The sequence below is a fragment of the Pecten maximus genome, chromosome 7 (assembly GCF_902652985.1).
Source record: "Pecten maximus chromosome 7, xPecMax1.1, whole genome shotgun sequence".
In the NCBI taxonomy this organism is placed as follows: domain Eukaryota; kingdom Metazoa; phylum Mollusca; class Bivalvia; order Pectinida; family Pectinidae; genus Pecten; species Pecten maximus.
Window position 1 is genome coordinate 28,147,115 of NC_047021.1, and position 10,204 is coordinate 28,157,318.

At 31.0% G+C, this 10,204-nt stretch overlaps 1 long non-coding RNA gene across 1 annotated transcript in view; it reads left to right on the forward strand.

Moving 5' to 3' along the window:
- The window catches only part of LOC117330455, a 37,187-nt gene extending 29,182 nt beyond the window's left edge, over positions 1–8,005 (forward strand). Inside the window, exon 2 of the long non-coding RNA XR_004533349.1 lies at positions 7,509–8,005. This is a non-coding gene — a long non-coding RNA (uncharacterized LOC117330455). The remainder of the gene's footprint in view (positions 1–7,508) is intronic.
- The last annotated feature ends 2,199 nt before the right edge of the window (positions 8,006–10,204 follow it).

A 10,204-nucleotide genomic window follows, 5' to 3' on the forward strand; every position in this document is an offset into this window, starting at 1 on the left:
GATCTGGATCACTGCTTTTAGAATTATATGTGGACTTCTTCACATTAAAGTTCCCAACAATTGGCTGCAAAATGCGATATAGCGATAATATCACATAATTTCATCGCGCACAGGGTCTCCTCCTTATAACATCTCTCTCATATTGAATGAAACCAAACATATCGAAATGAAGCAAGCTTACGAATGTGAGAACAAAACATGTACTCAGAATTAGGACGCCATTTAATGTGTTTTTATCTTTTGCTATAACTAATTGTCATTTTGAAGTATATGCATTCCATTTTTGACTTTCGTTTTCATTGAAAATGAACTTGTTGCTAGATTCGTAGTTTTGATCTGGTCCGACGAACAGTGTATCATTGTAAAGCATATCTATCTGAAAACGGCTTGCTGGTATGATATACCTAGGATGTAGAGATATGGAAATATACTCATTGATAACAGATAAGAAGCCTCAATATATATACTGGTGCCACGTGTTGGTTGTATCTCCAAATCTTATGGAATATTAAGATATATCCTGCCACGTATCTACCAAATGCACTTATCATAAAGATAAGATTTTGGTTATATGTACAGATAAAACGAAAACTCAAACTCGATCAAATATAAATGTTGAATTTTCCTTCTTTGATGGACCTAAGTCAATTCATTATACCATTATTTTCAAAGAGTGAAAAGCACTTAATGAATATTTGAAAGATGTAAAGTCGTTTAGCTTATAAGTCCTCCTGCTGGGAAGAAAATTTGAGAGATACACAACTCCTCTTGAGCAAGTTGAATTGAGGTTTGCTAGTCAACTTATTAGATCTGTTGGAAGTGCTAAAGAAGAGCGTTCGTAGTATCAGCAATGTATCTCTTTTCTACACCTGTTAGGCCGACGCTCCGACTTTTATTTCCCTTTGAAAACACGACTATCTTCTGTGTGATATTACATATATAACACGAACATGAGCACCTAAACATGTTTTGGAATATTTACGACTTCATATCGATATTAAATCGCAAATATTATGTATGCATTATATTTATCGAAATCAAATTCAATTTACCTATTTCTATATCGGAAATATACCACTCAACCTATTTCTATGTCCACAAGTGTCCTACGAGGGTTATTGAAAATGGATTCTAGTTTGATGTTAAAAAATGTTTCAATTATTTGTATTTTCAAATTGTCTAACGTACTTTTGAAAAAATAGAAATAGCAACATTATTTTCTTTTGTAATGATAGAAACTATTTTGTTGGAATGCGATTTTGGAAGAACGCTTTTTTGTTTGTTTCAATAGCCATGTCTTATTTCAAACTTGAACAAGAATTATGTTAAAACACATTAAAAACGACATTAAGTTGTTCTGAAATCAGCCCTTCATTTTGGTCATCTTCCTCTAAACAAGATGTTAAGATATTTGTAGTTTAGGATGGCATGTGTCATAAAGCTATTCCATCTTCGGCAATTATTGTTATCTGCTGCTTGCTTCCAGGCATCACTGCTACCTATTTCCAGTAATTACACACAACAAATTGGTATAGTTTACGAGTTACTACAGTGGAAACCCATTCTGTATTGACTTACATGTAAGGACTGATGGATACTGCTAAAACATCGCTAGTAGTCAGACCGCTATGGAAATTGATAATTTTATCGAAATATAGTGCTCTGTTGGGAACCGGACAACTGGACAAATAGCTCCAAAGCTCTTTTATCTCATCAATTCTGGGTGATGGCAACACCTGCCATGGACCAGAACAACCCAGGGCCCTGTCATTAACGTTATGAAGTTCGGATAATTCCATCTGAAATTCGTGGAGTAGTTCACTTTAATGAATAACAAAATAATTGCAAAGAACAAGCTTTTTCGAATGATACAGACATTATGAACAGTATGAGTAATGTTGACTGTTATAATTTTTACCAAGTGATTTATTTTCTCGTCATTTATACTTCAGTGTTAAATATCGTGTATATTTCATTAATACAAAGATTTTTGCTATAACGGTTATTTCTTTCTTGATTTTAGAACTTTTATAGATTTTTGGATGATTTTAAAATAATTTTTTATTTAAACCAAGTATATTCTTTGAAACTTGAATGTTTTAATTTTATTGAAGTAAAACTAGTTTTGATTCAATGAAAGTTGAAAATGGGTTTTTTAATCTCATATCTTATCAATGAAACGGTGAAAAATTGTTTCTTGTCGTTTACATATAAAATAACTCATATGCATTGTTTTACCTGGTAAATAATCTCTTTGATAAAGGGAGATAAATCTCTTGAAGTACCAATAAACTGCTTAGCAAGAAAATCTTGTTGAAGAACGTGTAATTAAAGGCTTTACCTGTTTGCTTAGGCATACTAATATTCGTAATTTATATAACATGTTAATAGAGTTGAAATTAAGTATAAACTGAATATCAATGTAACCATTTAAACCACTCTTTATATCAATTCTTAATTAACATTAATAATATCTTTAAGCAGTAATTAGAACTTATATTTAATTTATGTTATTTAAGATGTTGCATGCATAAATAACGTGTACAATACTATTAATTGTCAACCTTTGAAGACTTCGCTATATACATCTGTAAAATACCTCAATTATTGCATTACCAGCCACCTGTTAACAGTACTAATGAATCTGTTTCAAATTGAGAGATCCCACTACGTGATAACACAACATGTGTATGATAGATCAAAGCTAGAGTTTTCACAGGTTGGCTGTTATTAGACTTTGTGTATCATTCTATACAGGATAAAAAGAGTATATTTACAGCAAAAGTATGAATAGCTTATTACAGAAAACGGAAAAAGGGGATTTGCCCACCGTATCCTTTTTTTTAAACGATTCAAGAGTAAATAGAGAAATTGATGTTATTTCATTTAATTACACAACACTAGAAGGATCTATACCATATCTATTTTGTTATTGGATTGTATTTGATACTCAGTCGTCCTTTATAGGTAATATTACCTAAACAATTCCTTAAAATGAGCGCGGGGTAACTGATTTTCCCAAAGTGTTTCTTGTAACCGAACGGGTTTTTTCCCCGCTTTATTTTATATGTTGTGTTTCGATTATTCCTTTTTGAAAATTGTTAAAGCTGTGTATTTGTTTGGATTTATCTTGTATATTATTTGATTTTAATATTAATTTTTCTGTATGTTGCTGTAGTTTTCTTCCAATTTGTAAATCATCTGGCTGTTGAAGTGCTTTGAATGATAAACTGTTTAACATTGTTAGTATTGTTCACAGATAATGATATGTGGCGGGTATTAATGTAGTGTCATTATATTGTTTTATAGCACACCTGTGGTTTAAGTTAATAATTATATCTATAGGTCAAAACATATTTTCTGGTTGAACATATTATATTTCATACGTATTCATATATTCAAGTTAAATATTCATCTCAAGTAATAGCTATCCATTTATGTTTTTTCTTCTTCATGATATCGTTTTCCCCCCATTGTATTACTTTTGGGCATTCTAATTAAATGTATTGCAAATGGTTAAATAATAATAAAAGGAAATCGTTATAACTGAATAAATTTTGTTTTCATCATACATTTGAAATTTCTATATCAAATTAAAAACTGCCAAACTTATACATGAACATATTACTGATAAAAAACAATGTATTTACAATGATAGGTTGTTGTTATCTTCATAAATTTAACTGATTAATGAGATATGCTATCCATTACAAAATATTATTCATTTATAATATACTGATCTTTAACCACAAATTTTCGTTTTTATAAGACCATATTTTGAACAGAGTCCATGCTATTTATAGTTATCATTTCTGAAATATTTTGATATCGATAAAGGTAACATGTGATTATACATTACATACATAACTATATTCATGACATCGGCACTCTATGATTTATTATGGAGTTATAATCACAGTGAATGTTAGTATATTACCCCGACAGCTCATAGAGCGTGGGGTGAAATGTCGATGCATGACTATGGCAGACAGGCAAATCTAAAGTGTGGAGCGCTAAGGTAGGAAGCGATACCATCTCCACCTACAGGCTCAAGACAGCGTCTATCACTATTTTGTCATCTTTATTGGAGAAATAGATATTTATCGCCGATATATATTTAATTCCGCATTAATCAGATCAATTTTCGATAACCTATACTCATATCATACATGTCTGTAGACATCATCTGTGTTCAGGCTGTTAATAAGGTTATAAATATGCAAAACACTTGTATCAATATTGTAGATCTGTACAATGAAGATGAGATACCGTCAGATATTTATGCATACGAATGAGGTGTAGATTTCTCTTAGATTTTACTTACGCTCACACCAAATGTTATGTATGTGAAGCAATCGCAATAGTTTACATTGACGTAAGGTGAACAGTGTTAATTTATATTGTAATAAGTATGATATCGAACACCAAGAGTCAGGTTGATTAGCCCATTGTGTCACTTTGACATATGATATTAACACATAAAAACGTGTACCTTTGTGTTGAAAACTTCAACAACACTAATGTTTTTAATACACAAATAGATTGTTTTTAAGATCATAAAGAAAAGGATACACTGGTCTTTCACAATTCTAACCATATGTCCCATGGAATATTCATAAATATTTTATGTCGTTGATTCCTCGAATATTGCAACAACCTTTCATGGTTTAACACATAAACCATATGCATTGGAGATGGTAGCGGTTTTGGGCCAGTGGCTATCATGTGGTATCTTTAGGCGATAAAGATCAAAGATTCCCTACAATTGAAACAACAAAATAATCATTATGAAATTTGGCTTGTTTATTTTCTAATACTGAAAACATATTGCATATTGTCAATAGAATTATCGATAATGAAATACTTGCCAGTTATGCTGTCTTAAGTTTACTCAGAAAATAGGACAAAGTATTGCTGTGTTTTTTTTTCGAAATATGATTGTAAATTTGAAAATGATATAATCATATTATTCTTACTCAGTAGTTCGTATACCGATGGTTAAAATGAGGTTACAGATGATTATATGGATCAAATATATTCATTGATTTCAATACAATATCAGGATTGAGTGGTTGAATATTTTCAATAGGAACATAATTAATAAAAAAGCGACAGACACTTTTTTGTATGTAATTTATTCCTAACTTTAATTTCATTATATATCATCACCAATATTTAGAAGAACGTTATAATTAAATGCTTGACACGTATTGTGTGTATTTTAAAAACATATTTAAGGGAACATGTAATAAAAAAAAATCCATTTAAAACGAAACAACTTTAGTATTGCTTCTATTGACACGAACGTTATTGTATGGCTAAATTGGATCATACTTTCGATGTGTCACCCATATCTTAATACAGTATAATACGAATGTCGTAAAGAATATGACATTATATTATACTCTTATATTTAGACGATAACATCTCGTTGGGAGTTTTTTTTCTAAGTTAACATTGTAAACTGTTATAGATCAACTCATGTATTAAGTATACATTTTAAGGGAATATATAAATTCATTTTTTATTTTCCATTGTAAAGACATCCTGACTAGATATACAATTGTATTCTATATTGAAAATGCATCCTACAACGATGACGTCAATTGTCGTCATTACATTGCAGATATCATGCCGTTTGCAGCTGATGTATCTTCATCTCATTTAATTTACCTTTGAAGTTTGAATGAATTTTAAATCGCTTCAAAAATAAATTTACTTACATGGTTGATTGTAAATTGGAGAACAACGGAATTATTGTATTATAATATATATAAAACAGAACGTGATTGGGTTACTCCCAGACCTGTGTAAGCGATCACTGTTTGATAGCGGTTACCTTTATCTTAGCACCATCTCGATATTCATCAACGATTATCATGAAAGTGAAATGACCACATTTTGACCTTTTCTGATCCAGTGAGTTCGGTGAATTACTTTCTCGTGTGATCAAACGAATAATGATGGGAAAACACCTCTAACATATATACCCCTTTTATATACGGGCTGTGTTTAAGCCAATACACAAACATGTGGGACGACTTAATGCATTGTGCAGTCTTGTAATACAATAAATTCAAAATAAAATTAAGAAAACGTTACTAGACGCTATTTGAGGTATATCATAAGCATACACAAAACATTAATGGTAGAGAAAATATCTATTAAATTGTTGTCTCTTGGTTGAATTTTTGTTTATAGGTTCTGTGGCTTTTAAAGGTTTGTTTTGATTTTTTCCCGTTAATTGTTTCCTGTTAATTCTAAGTTCTAGGTGACACAATTTAAATTTGATATCTACCGATTAAGATATTTTGAATACATGTTATCTTTCAATTTGGTACGTTTATAATTCGTTAATGTTTGAAGTACGTTGAAGTTTGTCCGCTCCCTCTGTCTATTATTATGCATTTTTTGCACATATTTGTTTGAAATATACCAACATCAGTTGTGCATACTTATATGAAGTACAAAGGTCCTCGGCTGATGAATTTTGTCTGTCAGCTATTGATCCTCGTACTTAATTGTGCGGTAATGTGGTAAAATAAACAACACTTGCTCAAGAAACAATATTTCTCCATAATTAAGTTAGATTTATATGTTTGTGTAAATGGTAAAGTTAAAACCACATAACGATTGAAATATGGAATACTTTAATGATAATATAAATAGAATTGCTTTTTTTTTTATAGATTTGCTTGACTCTTATTAAATTAGTAAATAAAAATAAAGAAACCTAAAAAGAACCAAAATTAGTTTTCGTGTATGATCAACTAAAGGATATAAATTATGTATGTGTGGAAAATAACAAACTGGTCTTTGGTCGAGAAAGGGATTGAAATTAATATAATTGATTTATTTTCTCGCTTTTCCTTGGATGTATACACTGTGGGCTAATTTCAATAATTTGTTATCTATAAATATACATTTCATTGTTACAACAAGCCAGAATTATTCATGTAGTTTATCAATTTGCTTTCCATAAATGATCAAACACTACACTGTTGTGTCAACCTGCGTTGTCATTGTGACTAGCGAACACGCAACATACACCCCTTGTTACATCTATATGTCATCAATAATAGATAACATTATAAGTCCATATTCAATATTTTGATTACTTCATATAACCATCAAACAATATAGTTGTATACACGTAATGTATAGAATTTAAATATTCATAATTTAATTTGAATAATAAAACAACACTAATTTTATAGGAATTATATAAAATTATTTATTACATTCCTTATCAATGGTAGTGAATATGGCAATCAGCACTATAAAAGTATATTACTCTCCACTTTATTAACTAAGTAATATTAATTACAGTTATCAATCGAGGTCATAAAACATGAGATAAGATACACATCTTTGCCTCATTACAATTTCAAAACATATGTACATCTCCATCAAAAGTGTAAACAAGATCTATCAATCCGTTCACCTCATGATAAACCTTCCTCCTGGCCATATCTATAAATATAATATTATAACATTGTATTTTTCAGGTAAACAACCATTCAGCATGTAAACGCATGATCAGACCAGACGAAAAGTAACAGTGAGAACCACTTGCAGCGATGTTCACTTCCACAAATGAGACAAGTATTTACAGCTTTCACCGGATTCCGATGGAAAAACTTTTATCTTAAATGAAAAAATAAACATTAAAAAAAATATATGATGTCGCGGACCAAGACAAAGAAAGCGTAAAATGCGTTTCAAGAGTGCCTTATTTGATGAGCATAGATAACTACTACCTACAAAATTGATTATTTCTTTTTCTGTTCCATTTCGATTTAAATTGACCTTAAGAACAACCACAATTGTTATATAATATATTTCATAATTCACACATATATATAACACCATTTAATATATTGATGTGTTAAATCGTAAAAACAATGTAAGTATACCATATATATTTATATATGAACGGTCTTTCATTTACATTGTAAACAATTATGCCTATTGTTCATTTTATCATTAAATGTATGAAATCAAACATTACATATTTGGTGTTTTTTCTTCAACAGTTGATATAAGATGAGTGAATATAATAGTTATTAGAATTTTTTATCATTTTGCTATAATGGAAGTATCATAGCATTTATAGTCAGTATCTTCTTCGCCTGTAATAAGCTGTGCTCAGAGGAGGTCGCGATTTTATTCACTCTAGATAAAGGACCCCGATTGTTCTGGACGGCTGCGCCTTTGCCATCAGTGTCCGAATATGGTGAAGATCGTATCATAATGTCCGATAGGGGGCCCTGCCATGTAATAGGCGTATCTTCACCAAGTACTGAAAAGTATACATGACATTGGATTACATTATATATCTATCAAGGCAATTTGTATTTCGTACAAGTACAAAGGTTTTCCCGCTCATTTTTCGATAATTATTCACTATGATGGTATCAGCGGTATGCGTTTCTCATTTTAATGGATAAATTCACAGAAAAGGGATTAAAATAACAATTAAACGGAAAAAGTTTAACATCGTAGTATATTCTATTTACATCATACGTGCATAACCGATGATGAATAGACTGCATTAACTAGGCATGGCTATCTCTATATTAAATACTCATAATGGCGTTAGTGGGAATCGTACGATGTCTTTAAACAAAAACATATCATCATTTTCAAAGTGTGACATAGCAAAACATGATTTTAAAGCATGAATCAAGTGAAAATATTATTTCTTATGTTATATACTCGATATTTGTACAATTTTATCTTAACAATAAACCGTTCAAAAATATATTGTATTTCAGGGAAAACCTACGATTTGCTTTATTTTTTGTTTTTGTTTTTGTTTTCATTTAGCAAACAAAAAGTTATATAAGTCAATAAACACCACTTTAATTAAGTAATTAAACATTAACAGATTATGGAATGTTCACCGATACTATCTTGGAAAGGTTTCTTTTTTCTGTAAATACACAAATCATGTTAATTGCAAATCTTATCAGCAACCATGAATTTCGTTAGATAAATGAATTCCAAACACGACAATAAAAAAAACATATATTATCGCGACAATATTGAAATACACGATTCGATGTTTGACAATGCGTCATTATAAAAGTGAGAAAAAGAAAACGAAAGAAATCAAGTTGATTATTTAAAACGATATTTTGATGATAAAATAATAATAAAAAAACTATCATCGAGGACACAACACAGAAACAACATCAGTTCCTGAATCTTTTTTTAACAATGTTATTTGAAAAAAGTCATCATACCAAGAAAAAAAGTAATACTATATGCAAATACTGTGCATCTTTTAGAATATTGATCACTCATATTGTGAGTATACCTCCAGTCTGGCGTTTTGGTCGTGTGTGACCAATGCAGGCACAAACAATAAAAATGTCGTGATGTTATACCATTGATCTACCTGATTCCATTGCTCACAGTGTAATGAATTCAACAGGTGCCTGAAATTTTCTGTTGTCAGGTCAATGCAAATTCGTCATACAAAAATATCATTTTTCCTCGCTCTTTAGTGGTACGGTGGTAGGTTTCTTTCACGTGATTTAGCGGAGTCATCGGCGTAAATGGAGGAATTTGTCAGAGTAACGAGAAGAAAGCCATTTGTTACCCTTTATTGAGTCCGTATGAATCTTGTTTCCGACGCGGTAACATTAGATACATTGTCAACGTTGAGAACGCTACCATTGAAGACAGGCCGATGTTCGTATACGAAGGTGTTACTTCTTCTATGGCTTGTCTTATCTGCTCGGTATTTAAACATTCTATTGGTCCTACATTCACGGGTCATTTAGAAGTCATTTCTTACTTTATTCTCAGCGTAAATACCTTTCCTATCGCCCCATCTCCGTACTTTTCTATGAGCAATGTGAGATGTTAGCGTTACGCTATCTCAATCAGTAGATCTGATTTTGAAAGCCCCCAAACCGATAAAACAATCTTATCTAGATAAAAGATTGTTTGCTTTGTTAATTCCAAAACGCATTTCTTTCTCAAGTGTATCGACCATGTTAAGCATTAGTAAAAATCTTCCAAGGTAATGCACAAACTCTATGTTTGTGTGGTCGAGGTGCATTAGCTAGCGTTGGATGTCACAACTTTAGTTGAGATGGACCACAATGATAAAGATTTGGCTCAACTCCCTAGAAAATGGCCAGGGCGAAAAAATCCATTCCCAACATCTACAGGTACATCTACAAGCACAAAC